This window comes from Galeopterus variegatus, unplaced genomic scaffold (genome assembly GCF_000696425.1).
Source record: "Galeopterus variegatus unplaced genomic scaffold, G_variegatus-3.0.2 Scaffold727, whole genome shotgun sequence".
NCBI classification, from domain to species: domain Eukaryota; kingdom Metazoa; phylum Chordata; class Mammalia; order Dermoptera; family Cynocephalidae; genus Galeopterus; species Galeopterus variegatus.
In genome coordinates this window covers 168,989-183,092 of record NW_007726838.1, presented here as the reverse complement: position 1 = coordinate 183,092, position 14,104 = coordinate 168,989, and the positions used below count along the sequence as shown (strand labels likewise).

Genomic DNA, 14,104 nt, shown 5'->3' with positions numbered 1-14,104 from the left:
ACTTTAATTTGCCAAAGACTGTGCTAAGTACAGTGGACTAGTAGGGAAGAAGACTTATGATGCAGTGGGGGAGATGGACATTAAGCAAATAATTATAAAAACATAAAATAATTAATTTAAATTTCTGATATAAGCTCTGGAGAGGAGTTATAGGGTGCATTAGAGAGGAATTTGACCTAACTTGGGAACCTTGGAAGGATTCTCTGAGGATGTGGCATGTTAGCTGAATAGTTGTTCAGGCCAGGTTTGGGAAGAAGAGCTTTTTAAGCAGAGGAAACCATGCGCTGTATTTTTGCAACTGGCATTATGTAGCCAATTATTTAATTACTTGTTGACCCTCTGCCTCCCCATCCAGACTGCCCAGCCCAAGAGATCAGGGGTTGAATTTGTCTTGGTCACCGCAGCATCTTTAGTGTCTAGCCCAGTGCCTGGCACCTATCACGTGCTCAGTAAAAACTTATCGAATAGATGGTATGTGCAGAAGTTCAAAGGTGAGAAGGAATTTGGGGCACTTGAGAGTCTGAAAGGAAGCTGGTGTTGGCAAGCACAGGGTGAGGGGATGAGAGGTGAGGTTCAAAATGGGATGGAGAAGTCATCCTGGGCCCTGTGGGCCACATGAAGGATTTGAGACTCTATCCTGAGAGCGATGGAAAACTATTGAAAGGTGTTAAGTAAAGAAGTGACAGGTCAGATTTGCAGTTTAAAAAAATTATTCTGGCTGCTATATGAAGAATAGATTGGAAGGGAACAATAATGGACATAGGAATATAATTAGGATACTATGCAGTAGTCCAGGTGAAAGATGATGGTGTCTTGGACTAGAGAGATGGAGAGAGGAGGATGAATTCAACTAAAAAGATGAACGGCCCAATTGAAAAAGGGCCAAAAAATCTGAATAGACATTTCTTCAAAGAAAATATGCAGATGGCCAATAAGCACAAGAAAAAATGCTCAACATCATTAGCTATCCGGGAAATGCAAATCAAAACCACAATGAGATACCATTTCATAACCACTAGGATGGGTAGAATCTAAAGGACAGATAATAAGTGCTGGTGATTATGTAGAGAAATTGGAACCCTCGTACACTGCTGGTGAGAATGTAAAATGGTGCAGCCACTTTGGAAAGCAGTCTGGTAGTGCCTCAAAATGTTAAACATAGAGTTTACAACCCAGAAATTCCACTCCTAGGTATACACTCAAGTAATGAAAACATATGTCCACACAAAAAGTTGTACACAAAATTCATAGCCACATCATTCATAATAGTCAAAAGTGGTAACAACCCAAATGTGCATCCAGCCTTTTGGCTCTCTAAACAGCACCATGGCAGTCAGTAGGAACAAGAACCTTACAAAAGGTGGCAAAAGGGATCAAAGAAGAAAGTGGTTGATCCATTTTCTGAAAAAGATTGGTATAATGTGAAAGTACCTGCTATGTTCAATATAAGAAATATTGGAAAAACACTAAGTCACCAGGACTCAAGGAAACAAAATTGCATCTGATGGCCTCAAGGATCAAGTGTTTGAAGTGAGCCTTGCTGATCTGCAGAATGAGGATGGTGCATTTTGAAAATTCAAGCTAATTACTGAGGATGTTCAGGGCAAAACTGCCTGACTAACTTCCATGGCATGGATCTTACTCATTACAAAGTGTATTCCATGGTCAAAAAATGGCAGATCGTGATTGAAGCTCATGTTGACATCAAGACTATCAATGGTTATTTGCTTCATCTATTCTGTGTTAGTTTTCCAAAAAAGCACAACAATCAGATACAGAAGAACTCTTAACACTCAGCATCAACAGATCCACATAATCCAGAAGAAGATGGTGGAAATCCTGACCCAAGATGTGTAGACAAAAGACTTGAAAGAAGTGGTCAATAAATTAATTCCAGACAGCATTGGAAAAGACATAGAAAAGGTTTGCCAATCTATTTATCCTCTCCAGACACCTTTGTTAAAAAGTAAAAATGCTGAAGAAGCCCAAGTTTGAACTGGGAAAACTCTTGGAGGTTCATGGTTAAGGCAGTAGTTCTAGAAAAGCTACTGGGGATGAGACAGGTGATGATGTTGAATGAACTGATGGATGTGAACCACCAGTCCAAGAATCTGTTTACCATTCAGTCTGATTTGTACAAAAAAAAAGTCCATCAACTGATGAATAGATAAATAAAATATGGTGTATTTATACAATGAAATATTGTTCAGCAGTAAAAAGGAGTGAAATACTGATACATGCTACAACATGGATTAACCTTGAAAATATGCGAGATGAAAGCAGCTAGACACAAAATACCACATATTGTATGATTCCATTTATATAAAATGTCCAGAATAGGCGATCTATAGAGGCACAAAGTAGATTGATAAAAAGGCAGAAAGGAAGGAGAAAATGACAACAGGGGAGAGGGGCATGGGGAGTAGGAAAGCAGAGAAGGGAAATTTAAGTAATAAATCTGAATGTTTTGCAAGTTTGTCTCTAGGAACCTGGCAAAGTGGTTCCCCACATGGAGCCTCTAGTCTGGGCACACAAGGCTGGGGTTGTGAGGAAATCCCCTTAATAGCTACAGTTTGGTTATATAAACCACCACCCAGCGAAGGAAACAATTTTGAGCTTTCCTGGAAGCACTTAAACTTTAAAGACCCTTTTATCTGCAGTGTTATTAGAAGACCAGCATGGCAGCCATTAGATTAATATAATAGGCTTTTGTATAGCATTTATCAACACCCGTATAGTGGAGGTTCCGTATAGAGCTGCCAGCAGGGGCCGTACAAAGCACATAACCAGTGAGAGTGAGATCAGTGGGAACTGGGGGAAGCACAAGGGAGTTGAAGGCTCCTGATAGGTGTTAAATAATAATAGCTCCCCCCAGGTCCCAATGTCATGGCAGATGAGAGGGTCTTTAAAGTTTAACTGTCCCCACTGGAGAAGCTAGGCAGTTTTATCCCCAGGGCGAATGATCAGAGAAGGGACACAGCAGTCTCAGGCAGGCTTATGGATTTGAAAAGTGTCTTTCTGAGAGTGGCATATGTGATCTGTGTATTTCGGTGAACCTGTTTTCTGATCTGAGGCCTGGAGATGCTCTGCGATGTTTATGTGACCTGAGAGAAGGGATGGGGAAGAGTTAGGGACCCCTGGAATGGAGCAGCAGGAACTGAGATTGCTGGGACTTCAGTTCAAGGGGAGACCAGATCCACGGGTCCAGAGACATCTGTAAAAGCAGAAGGCAGACAGGAAGGAGCAGAGCAGGCGAGTGCAGCTAATGTAGAACGGGCTGACCAGCAGCAGGAGGGAGAGGTGGAAAATGCAAAGCTTTGTGAATGGAGGCTGCTGATCGGATCGGGTCCTTCAGAGCTTTAGGAATTGCCTGGCAAAAGCTACAGCTAGAGAAAAGTTCAGCCTATAGAGCAAAATAGGATGGACCCATCACCTTGGAAGTCGCCACATCACTATCTTTTGAAGCTATCTCAGAGATCATCTGGTTAAGCCCGAGGTCCACAGAAGTGGCATGTTCCATAACTATTAGTGGCAGGAATCCTAGGTCCAAGTCCCAACTCTGGTTGCTCTCTCTCCTGAGAGATGGGGAGGCTATGGTTGTCCAGCTCAGCCATGTCTGGCTGAGTAAGTGATTCGGGGGTGAGTCATCAGCAAGCTCCCCTGAATACAGACTGCAGGCCACATTCTGGAATAGCTTTACTAGTGATAAGTGTGGTGCTCTGATCTCCACCTGCTCGACTGAGGTAATAATCTGAATATGGGTGGGGAGGATGGGTGTCATTTCTTGAGCTCCCTAGAAACGCTGATATCTGTTGCATGGACCCAGAACCATGATATTGACAAGGACAAGCATATGGAGAACAAAATAGCAGGCAGAGATGAGGCTTCTGAAGTTCTCTTGCTTTGGGGTAGTTTTAGAGTTAGTCTCAGCGTGGGACACGTGGGATTTCTATCTGGGTGGGTATCACTGCCTATGAAAACTTTATTTACAGGGAGTGGCTGGTTTTGTCCTGGCATGATTTCAGTAAACATATATCTCTTCAGTCTCGATGTGCAGAGTGCCACCACTTGACGTTAAGCTTCACAGGCACTGCTTGGCATGGGCATGACTTGCAGGTAAGGCTGAGTCAGAGATTAGATCATGTAGGCATTAACAGGCAGAATGATATCTGTTGTCTTTATTGTGTTTCTCAGCTGTGTCTGCAGGAAAAGATTGCAAACTGGGAAAAAAAAAGAAAAAAAAAAGCTATATCTCATGCATGCCACAGAATGCTAATGTGTGAGGGTATAGCTTCAAATTGTTAGTGTCAAACCTAGGAGGCAATGTGACTTAACACACCCCAGTTCAGCTAAGGGCCTTCAGGGCCACAAGAGGGAACTGTAAATGTCACTCACAATTGTCTGGCTTGTCCATTGGCTCCTAACACATGGTTTCATATTGTCTCTGTATTTATTAATTATATAAACTCTTCCCATGCATGGCGTTAGATGGCTTCACCCACACAAGGGTGGTGGGTTTTGTTGATAAAAAAACAAACAAGAATAATAGGAATCCTTATTATAAAGAGAATGTGCCATCTTCTTGAGATAAGGCAGAGGAACAATTCAATAATACTATTGCATGCTCAAAGTCCGAGAGGACAATTAAAAGGGTCCATGCCTGGAACTTTCTGTCTCTAGAAATCAGATTGCTCTGGAAATCAAGGAGGAACTTGGGTGGCATGGAAAATATACTTCATTCTTACCACCAGAACAGGAAAGAATAAAAATGAAATACAGGAGAGCAGGCTGATAAAGCTGGAAGAAGAGAAAGTTTTCCTTAGAAGAAGGGTTGATGTCTTTCAGATACAGAAAGGAAGAGAATCTAGAAGCCTGGGCCAGAGAAATAGGAAAAGGAGGTGCAGCCAAGTCTGGTGAATCTTAATGAGGGAGTTGGGAAAGGGTGATATTTTAGCTGTTACAAGATATGAAAACATGGAATAGGGAATTAATTATCTAGCAAACGAAGAGAGATAACAGAAGTAACAGGAATGGTTTCCCCAGAAAGCACTAAGATCCAGAAAAACAGGGAAAAGCAGCCTCCTAGCGCTATAGATAGAGTCCACAGTAAAAGCAAGTAGGGCCCCCCCTTGAGGATTGAGACAACTGTGCAAAGTGGGTATATAATATGGGGAGAGATTAGAGAAGTGCTGACTAGACGCATCAACATACAACACTACAGAATTACTAGATGTGCACCCACAGTCAATGCAAAGCAGCATACGGCTACTGCCTGTTACCTGTGGATTCATGGCCAAGAAATCTACAAATTACAACATCAAGGGAAGACCTAGCAAAGATGTGACCTACCAGAGGGAGCAGGGCAGGTCTGGGGTAGATGTTGGTCTGATGGGAGAATATTTTCCTGGAGGTATCCTCCTACACAGGAAGTGACGATGGACGAGATTTGAACAACGATCATTTTTTTCATTCATCGACTTTGTGTCTCTCACTGTGGAAGACCAAATATGAGAATACATTAGAAGACATGAGTAGGAGTCATGGAAAAAAGAAAGGAAGGATGGAGGATACTTGAATCCTACAAATGTGCTATGTCTTCATGGGGGAGAGGAAAGGAAACAGCTTCAGAAGTAGGTTAAGCTGCTAGAAACTCAGCTGAGCTTCTCTGAGAGGAGTAGGGTGGTAGCCGAGGTACACGGAACCAGCGCATGCCTCTCTGTGCAGGGGAAGATGAAAGAGAGCGACAGTCCTGGAGGCCCAGAACCTCCAAGATCTGAGGAAAACTGCTCCCTGGAGAGCATAGGACAGAGGCTGGGGGATTACTAGGTCCCCAGGGCACAGGTTCTAGACACGGCAGCAGCATGTGCAGTGCAGGGATCTGCCAAGGGGTGGTTCTTCACTGGAAGCAAACATGACAGGGAGTGGAATCTCCCAGGAAGCAGGTTTTCCAGACTCAGCGATTCTTTAGTGAGAAACAATTAAAGAACCACATGGCCCAGTACTAACTGCCTACCCACAGTTCTGGGAGAATCTGGGGCCAGTGTGTCTCTAAGAGATTATGCTCCATTCATGACTGAGATGTCAGCAGCACGGTGCTCAAAGGGAAATGGAAACTCAGGATACACTTGGAAGGAAAAGAAAGTTTTCATATAGAACCTAGAGAATAAGCTCAGGAGATCAATTGTACAACATGGTGACTATACCTAATAACAATGTATTGTATTCTTAAAAATGGCTAAGAGAGTAGATTTAAAGAGTTCTCCCACAAAAAAATAAGTGCACGAGACAATGCATATGTTCATTAGATTGATTTAACCATTCCACAATGACATATTTTAACATGACACGTTCACAGTAAACATGTACAGTCAGCACCCTGAATCTGCGGGTTCCACTAAGTAATCTAGAGATGATTTAGGATGTGTATATCTGCGGTATAATCTGTAAATACTATGCCATTTTATATCAGGGACTTGAGCATTGTGGATTTTGGTATCCATGGAAGGTCCTGGAACAAATCCCCCAAGGATACCAAGGGACAACTGCACAATTTTTATTTGTCAGTCAAACAAAAAACAAAAAACTGATGCCTGAGACTACCATTCTAACAAGACCTCACTCAGAGTGGAGACATTTTCCTCCCAGACATGGTAAATAATTGTGTTACAATTAAACTCTGCTTGGAAGAGTGTCCCAATTGAACTTGAATTCCACCTCTGGGCATTTGGCACAGATCCTGGGAAGACCAACTCCACTTTTTTCCATTTTCTCCCTCAGATTCCCCCAAGTCTCTGCCATGGTCTTTGGCAACATGACACACTAATTCTAGGAAACTAATTTTTCTTGGAATAGCTGACAATGCTTTTGTTTCCTAAATTTTGTGGATATGAAGCTAGTGCTATAATAATTATATGTGTCATATTAAATCTTTGGATTGTCTGAAAAGATGGTGTTCCCGAGAGACTTTGAGGCTTGAAAACACTAGATCCATCCCAATGAGAGGAAGGATAGCTGCAGAAAGAACTCAAATCCTTTCCCCCCTTTTTTGAATTAACTCTCTGACTTCAACTTAAGAATTTTGGACTTTAGACTTACAAGGCAATATGATTTGCTTTAGAAATTTGTTTCCTTTGGATTTTAATTTGCAAGAGAATTTAGTAGAGACAAACCCAATGACTACAAGAAACCCCAGACTCTCATTCTAGAAACTGTAAACCTAAGACTTGTATCAGAAGAAGGCTGTGAATTGCTGAAGTGCTTGCCATGCTCCATTCTTGCTCCTTGCCCATGTGGGTGAGAAGATCCATACCACAGGATGATTTTACCAGGCTGGAGAGAGACCACCACCCTTTCTGTTTTCTACTATATTCCTCTCCCCAAAAGGTGCCATCCAGAAATTCTTCTTTGGTTGACATTGTCACCTTATATGGCTTTGGGTTTTTTCCCCCTGATGTATTTTCTCTCAGTATCATCCTTAGATTCCTAATGAAGCTATGACTTAAGCATAAACAGTCTAGATTAATTACCTTACATTAGTTTTCTTTTTTTTCCCCTTTTTTTATTGAATCAATGTGCAGATACTGATTCAGGTAACTCTGAGATTCTGCACTTCTAACAAGATTTCAGGAGATGCTGATTCTCAGACCACACTTTGAGTAGCAAGGATTTAAACACGTTTGAACTAACAGGGTACATATATACAACTTATCTGTGTCTGTGGATAACTGCTGCCCTTATGGGCCTTTATTGTCTGGTTATCTAGACTCCCTTCTGCATTCCAGAAGGCTTCCTGGAGTAGGCAGTGGCTGCGCTGAGCCTTTACAGGGATGTCTAAGAATGGCCTATCAAACATCCTCCCCTTCTCCTGGGACTTACCATGTTCCCCATGTCATCTATGGGCTGCCCACAGGAACTGCCACATTCTAAAATATCACTCATGTCATCTCCTGTACAGGTGAGGAAACTGAGGCACAGAGTGAAAGTTGCTTGCCCAGGTCATATAGCAAAGGGCTAGGTCAGGATTTGAACCCTCGTGGTCTGGCTCAAGAATCCAACACTGCTGTTCTGCCTCTCAACTATAATACTCTGATCACAGATGGCTCACCTAAGGGTGACCCTGTTTTAAAGAAAAAAGAAAAGTTACATTGAGCCCTGTGAGATGGGTTACATCCTTTCTCTAAGCCTGAGTCCATCTTCTTCTTCCTCCTTTTCTTCTTCTCCTTTTCTAAATCTAGAACTAAACCAGTTAAAACAAAATTTCTCAAAGCCAAACTTGAAATCAATTCTATATTACATTATTCCCCTACCCCAAAGAATTCTTTAACCCTTCAAAGAAAAAAGAAGAGGGGGTAGGGAACTGTATTAGCTTGCTCCAGCTGCCATAAGAAAACACCATAGGCTGGGCTGCTTGAACAACAGAAATTTATTTTCTCACAGTTTGGGATGCTAGAAGTCTGAGATCAAGGTGGCAGTATGGTTGATCTCTGGTGAAGGCTCCCTTCCTGGCATGTAGACAGGCACCCTTCCACTGTGTCCTCACATGGGTTGGGGGGAGAGAGTGCACGCAAGCTCTCTGGTATCTCTCCTTATAAGGACACTAATCTCATCATTAGGGCCCCCCTTCATGACCTCATCTAAATCTAATTATCTCTCAAAGGCCTCATCTCCAAATACCATTACACTGGGAATTAGAGCTGTAACATATGAATTTTGGGGGGACATAATTCAGTCCATTGCAACAATCCAGTACTAGTGGGTCCTTTGTGTGTCCTGAGTCCAGAAAAGCTTGTCCTCCTCAGAGCAATCACCCTGTCACAGGGAAGGACAGAGGTGGCACACAGTGGGGGTATGGCATAGGTGACAAAGGGCATCCTTGCAGGACCTGACTAGAATGTCCCACTTGTTCTAAGACCTGAGTTGGGAGTGGTATTGGGCAGCATGCTGTGTTGGAGGGAGAATATACTTTCTACTAGCTGTACAGGTGAGAAACAATTTGGAGTGGACACCTGGGGGCTTATCTTTCTCTCTTCCAGATTGCATCTACTCAGTTTAGTCAAAATTAAAATAACCTAGCCCGAGGAAACATACATTCTGCAAGACAACCGACACAAGAAATGAATGTTTTCTTAATCAATTTTGCTGAAAGTAAGAGGGAGCTGGCACAAAAAGCTGGATTTTATGAGTGTATTAGTCCATTTCTGTTGCTTAGAACAGAAATACCTGAAACTGGGTAATCTGTAAAGAAGCAATGTTTATTGCTTACATTTGCATAGTCTGGCAAGTCTAAAGTTCAAGGAACCCATCTAGTGAGAGTTTTCTTTGGTGGTGGCTTTACAGCAGTGCAGGGGTCTCACATGGCAGCAAATGGCAGGAGCAGAGAGAGAGACTCTCACATGCTGTCCTTTTAAAGCCCTCAGAACCACGCCCATGACCACCATTAAACCATCAACTTATTAATCCATTTACTAGGGCATGGTTCTCACAATCTAGTTACTTCCTCAAGGTCCCGCCTTTCAATTAGTGTAATAAGATTTCCCACCCTCTTAAAGCTGTCACAGTGTGAGTTAAGTTTCTAATACATGGACTGTGGGGGATGCAATTCAATCCATAGCAAGGAGACAATTAGAAACTGAGGAATTTGGGTTTCTCCACATGTATTTTGTGCAAACTTGGGAGGTGGAAACGGGATCCATTCTATCATGTTTTCCTGGAAACTCAGAGTTTGGAGATGCCACCGTGACAGCTCTGGTTTCACCTGGGCCAGTAGGTCTCTGCCCTAAGACTTTCTTGGCTTGGGATGGGAAGCTTGGGATAGTCTCCCTAGGGGCTAACTCCATCAAATGGAAAAGTAGGGCTGTTGGCTGCCATGTTGTCTGCAAGTTTGCAGATGGATGGAATTGAATGGAGAAGCAGGTTAGAGATGGGTATCTGGATGGGCTAAATTGTGTCCCCCGAATTCATATGTTGAGGTCCTAACCCTCAGGACCTCAAAATGTGACTGTATTTGGAGACAGGTTCTTTAAAGAGGTAGTCAAGGATAAATGAGGTCATTAGAATGGGCCCTAATCCAATATAACTGATGTCATAAAGAAGAGGAAATTAGGACACAGATACAAAGGAAAAACCATGTGAAGACACAGAAAAGACGGCCATCTACAAACCAAGAAGAGAGGTCCTCAGAAGAAACCAACCCAGCCGACATGTTGATCTTGAACTTCTAGCCTCCAGAGCTGTGATAAAGTAAATATCTGTTGATTAAAGCACCCAATCTCTGGTATTTTGCTGCGGTAGCTCTAGCAAACCTAAGTCTCTGCTCTAAGCACTTCTGAAGCCCAAGCATGTTCCTGCTCTTTGAGTCTGTGAGACAACCCGTTATCCTGATGATAAATTCCTGTTTTGTTCTAAGCCATTTTCAGATGCATCCCTCTAGTCACACAACTAACTTCTCCTGTATGCCTTCCCATCATATTTCCTTTGTCTCTGTGTTCAAATTTCCCCTTTTTATAAGGACACCAATTCATATTGCATAAGGGCCCATTCTAATGACCTAATTTTAACTCGATTAGCTCTGTAAGGATCTCATTTTTAACTAAGGTCACGTTCTGCAGTACTGGGGGTTAGCACTTCCACTTACCTTTTGTGGAGGTCACAATTCAACCTGTAACACTGGACTTCTCCTCCTCCTCCCTGTACTGACTGGCTTCCTGGCATTGCAGAAAAGATGGCAATAAGACCCATGGAAGACAAACCTCGAGGTGGGGCATCCGGTTTGAAAGACTTCAGGCCATGCAGGACTTGAGTGGCCACGTCAACAGGGCCATCTCAGGGCTGCTCTGCGTGGACTCAGATGTCTTTTCTATGCACCTCTCCTCACTCCCCAGATCCCCTGACACCCTGGAGATTTAAGACACTGTCACAGGCATGGTACGCAGGGTGCTTACTTCACAAAGAAGTGAGGTTTACTGTTAAAAGTTTCAAGAGATAATTTTTAAAAGGGTATGTTTTTTGTATTCTTGAGCTTGTGGACCAGGATTTCTGCCACCTCACCTCTTACTGATGATGTCCCCCTATCAGAGCTGTCATTAGTGTTGGCTCCTCTCTTTTGGGCTCTCAACAAGCCAGATGCTGATCATTCCAGCAGTTTCATTTCGTGGGACGTACTTGTCACTGGCTGCTTGCTTTTTCTCTCCCCTACAGTTCTTTTTGCTCAATACAATCAGTATCGATATTGATAAATATTTTATATATTTTTTGATAAATATTTGATAATATTTTTGACTTTAAAGAAGCCTATTGCATTTTTGAAAGCAGTTGGCGATACCCCATAAATAACCTGCCTGATCACTTTATCTTTTTATTTCTCTCCTTTTTCCTCTTTTCTTAAAAAATAAAGTATCTTTTATTTGATACATACCACAGGCAGAAGAAAAGGGAAAGACAATGCATAGAGAAGAATATGAGTTCATAATCATAGAAGGAATTGTGTTCAGAGATGGAGAACATGTAGTAATTTTCTATCGTGAAAAGCAATTTCCTTCAAATGTTAAGTCATCACTTTTTATCCTGCTCACAATTTTGAAGTTTTCACATCTCCCCAGGAAAATAAACCCCAATTTCCTGACTTTGCTTGAAAAGTTCAGTTTGGGAAACCAGCCACTCAGCTCATGCCCAGTCATTGGTTTATGGGAGGAAGCTTTGTCTTGTAGCAAATCAAAAGCTGGAGGTGCCTCAGGCCCTGGTCTCAACGTCTTTTATGTCTAAACGGCTGTGTGATCTTCGAAGGGAAATAATCTTATGGCCTCAGTTTTGCTTATCTCATCAGAAAACACTAATGGAAAAAAATCAGGCATGTATTTTTTTTTTTTCCCAGCTGCCCTTTATCAAATATGGAGTGCTAACTATGTGACAGGCACAGGGTTAGGTTCCGGGAACATAGTGGAGAACATGACAGCCCATCTAGGAAGAAAGGTGTAAGTGTTAAATTGCAGCATAGGTGGCTCTAAGAAAGGGAGGCACTGGTGTTATTTGAATGTGTAAAAGAGAAATTTGAGCCAATCGGGGATTCAGGGAAGACTTCCCTGGGGAAGGAGTCTTCATGCTGTCATCTGAAAGACCAAAAGACAGGTGCAGAGTGGTGTGTGTTGAGGCCGGAGGTAGACAGGGCCAGCATGTGCACAGGTCTTTATTCCAAAGCAATGATAGGAAAGCGTGTTTTAAGTGTGTGTGTGTGTGTGATCATCTATCCACATCAAGCCCCTGGCGACAGGTGTCATGATAAAAAGTGAATCTCTAAAAGTCTTTGAGCTTCTAATGTTAAAGACAGTTTTTGGTTTATGAGATCCTTCGATGTGTGCTTTGGTTCATGATCAATCCGCAGAGAAACAGAACTGAACTGTAATCAGTAGATGAGCTCTCTGCGGCTACAAGATTATCTCTAAAGGATGATATGGTTTTTATTTAAAATGTGGGTAGACAAGTAGACGGTTATTTAGATTAGCTGGAAGGATACACATCAAAATGTCATCTTCAGGTTATGGTATTTGTTAGTGACTTTCTTTTTTTTGGTACATTTTATACTTTCCAAGTTTTCTGGGAGTTATTTTTTTTAAGAGCTCCTTAAAAAATACAACTGAGGTTAAGTGAGTGTCTGAGTCACATTCAAGCCACCACACACGCGTGCCCTTCCTATTTGGGAAACTAGTACTATGGGATCAGGTAACCATGAGGGCTGGGGCCTCACAGGAATACAAAGAACAGGGGTGCTATAAATCTAATTGTGTACCCAAAATTTCATACTTTGAAGCCATAACCCCCAGTGTGGCTGTATTTGGAGTAAAAAGTAATTAAGTTTTTAAAAAGTCCTAAGAGTAGAGCCCTGATCTGATGGAAGTGGTGTCCTTATAAGAAGAGATACCAGAGAGCTCTTTCCCTCTCTTTCTCCCCACTGTGTGAGGACCCAGTGAGAAGGTGCCATCTACCAACCAGAAGGCAGATCCTCACCAGAAACTGAACTGGCGAGCACCTTGATCTTGGACTTCCAGCCTCCAGAACGGTGTGTGTCTGTTGTTTAAGCCACCCAGTCTGTGGTGTGTTGCTACAGCAGCCCAAATGGACTAAAACGACCATCTCTCTGGGAAGACTCCACAGAGAAGGAGAAAGGTAAGCTGCACCTTGTTCAATTTCATGACATTTCCTCCCTATGTTCCTTTTATGAGAGAACATCGTAGGTTACCATCTGATACCTACCAAAAATCAATTGATCCCAGTAAGAAGCATTTAAAGCATGTGAGCACGTCCAAATGCACATCCATGTGCATGCTATGCTTGGAGGGATGGAAGTGATGGCGCCAAATAAGATCTGAGCCAAGTTTTATCCACTGAGACAGGAGCAAACAGAAATTTAGTGCTGCACTGTTTGCTGAAGGGTTTAGGCACCCAGACTTCTGGGAGGCACAGAACTTCTTTGTGCCATGAGGAGGGCAGCATTGTAACACAGAGATGGCAGGGAGCTCTTGCTGGCAGAGCAGAGAGTGCTTCAGAGGAAGTGGTGTTAAAGCCAAGTTCCAGGGGATAGACAGGAGTTCACTGAGTTCACGAGGAGAGAGAGATCTACTGTGCACTCAGGAGAGCAGAAACTGTGTCTTCTTTTTCTCTGTGCCTGGTACCTCGCTGGTGCTCAAAAACAGTTTAAAAAATGGATGGATAGAAGGACACAGAAGGCAGAGGAAACAGTATCTACAAAGGCCCTGAGGCCAACAGCAGCATGAGGTGTTTGAAAAATTCCAGGTCATCTGATATTATTGGAGCTGGGGATGTATGTGCATGGTGTGGGCATATAGGTAGGGTGGTGTGGAGGGGCGGGGGGATGGCCTGAGTACAGGGAAGCGAAGCACCCAAGAGGTGAGGGTGGAGAAGTACACAGGGACTGGGTCACACAGGGCCTGGCACGCTGCACTTGGAAGTCTGGACCTGGTTCTGTGGGTAATGGCCTCATAGGTTTGCTGGCAGGTGGCAGAATCAGGGTGGTAACCCAGGTCTCCAGAACTTGGCCCATATTTCCTCCACCTCCAGCCAACACCTTTTTTTCTCTCTGTTTTTACCTGTG

General features: G+C 42.9%; 1 pseudogene; it reads left to right on the top strand.

The window, feature by feature from the left end:
• The first annotated feature begins 1,326 nt into the window (after window positions 1-1,326).
• LOC103589791 lies at window positions 1,327-2,131 on the top strand (annotated as a pseudogene).
• Window positions 2,132-14,104: the final 11,973 nt, after the last annotated feature.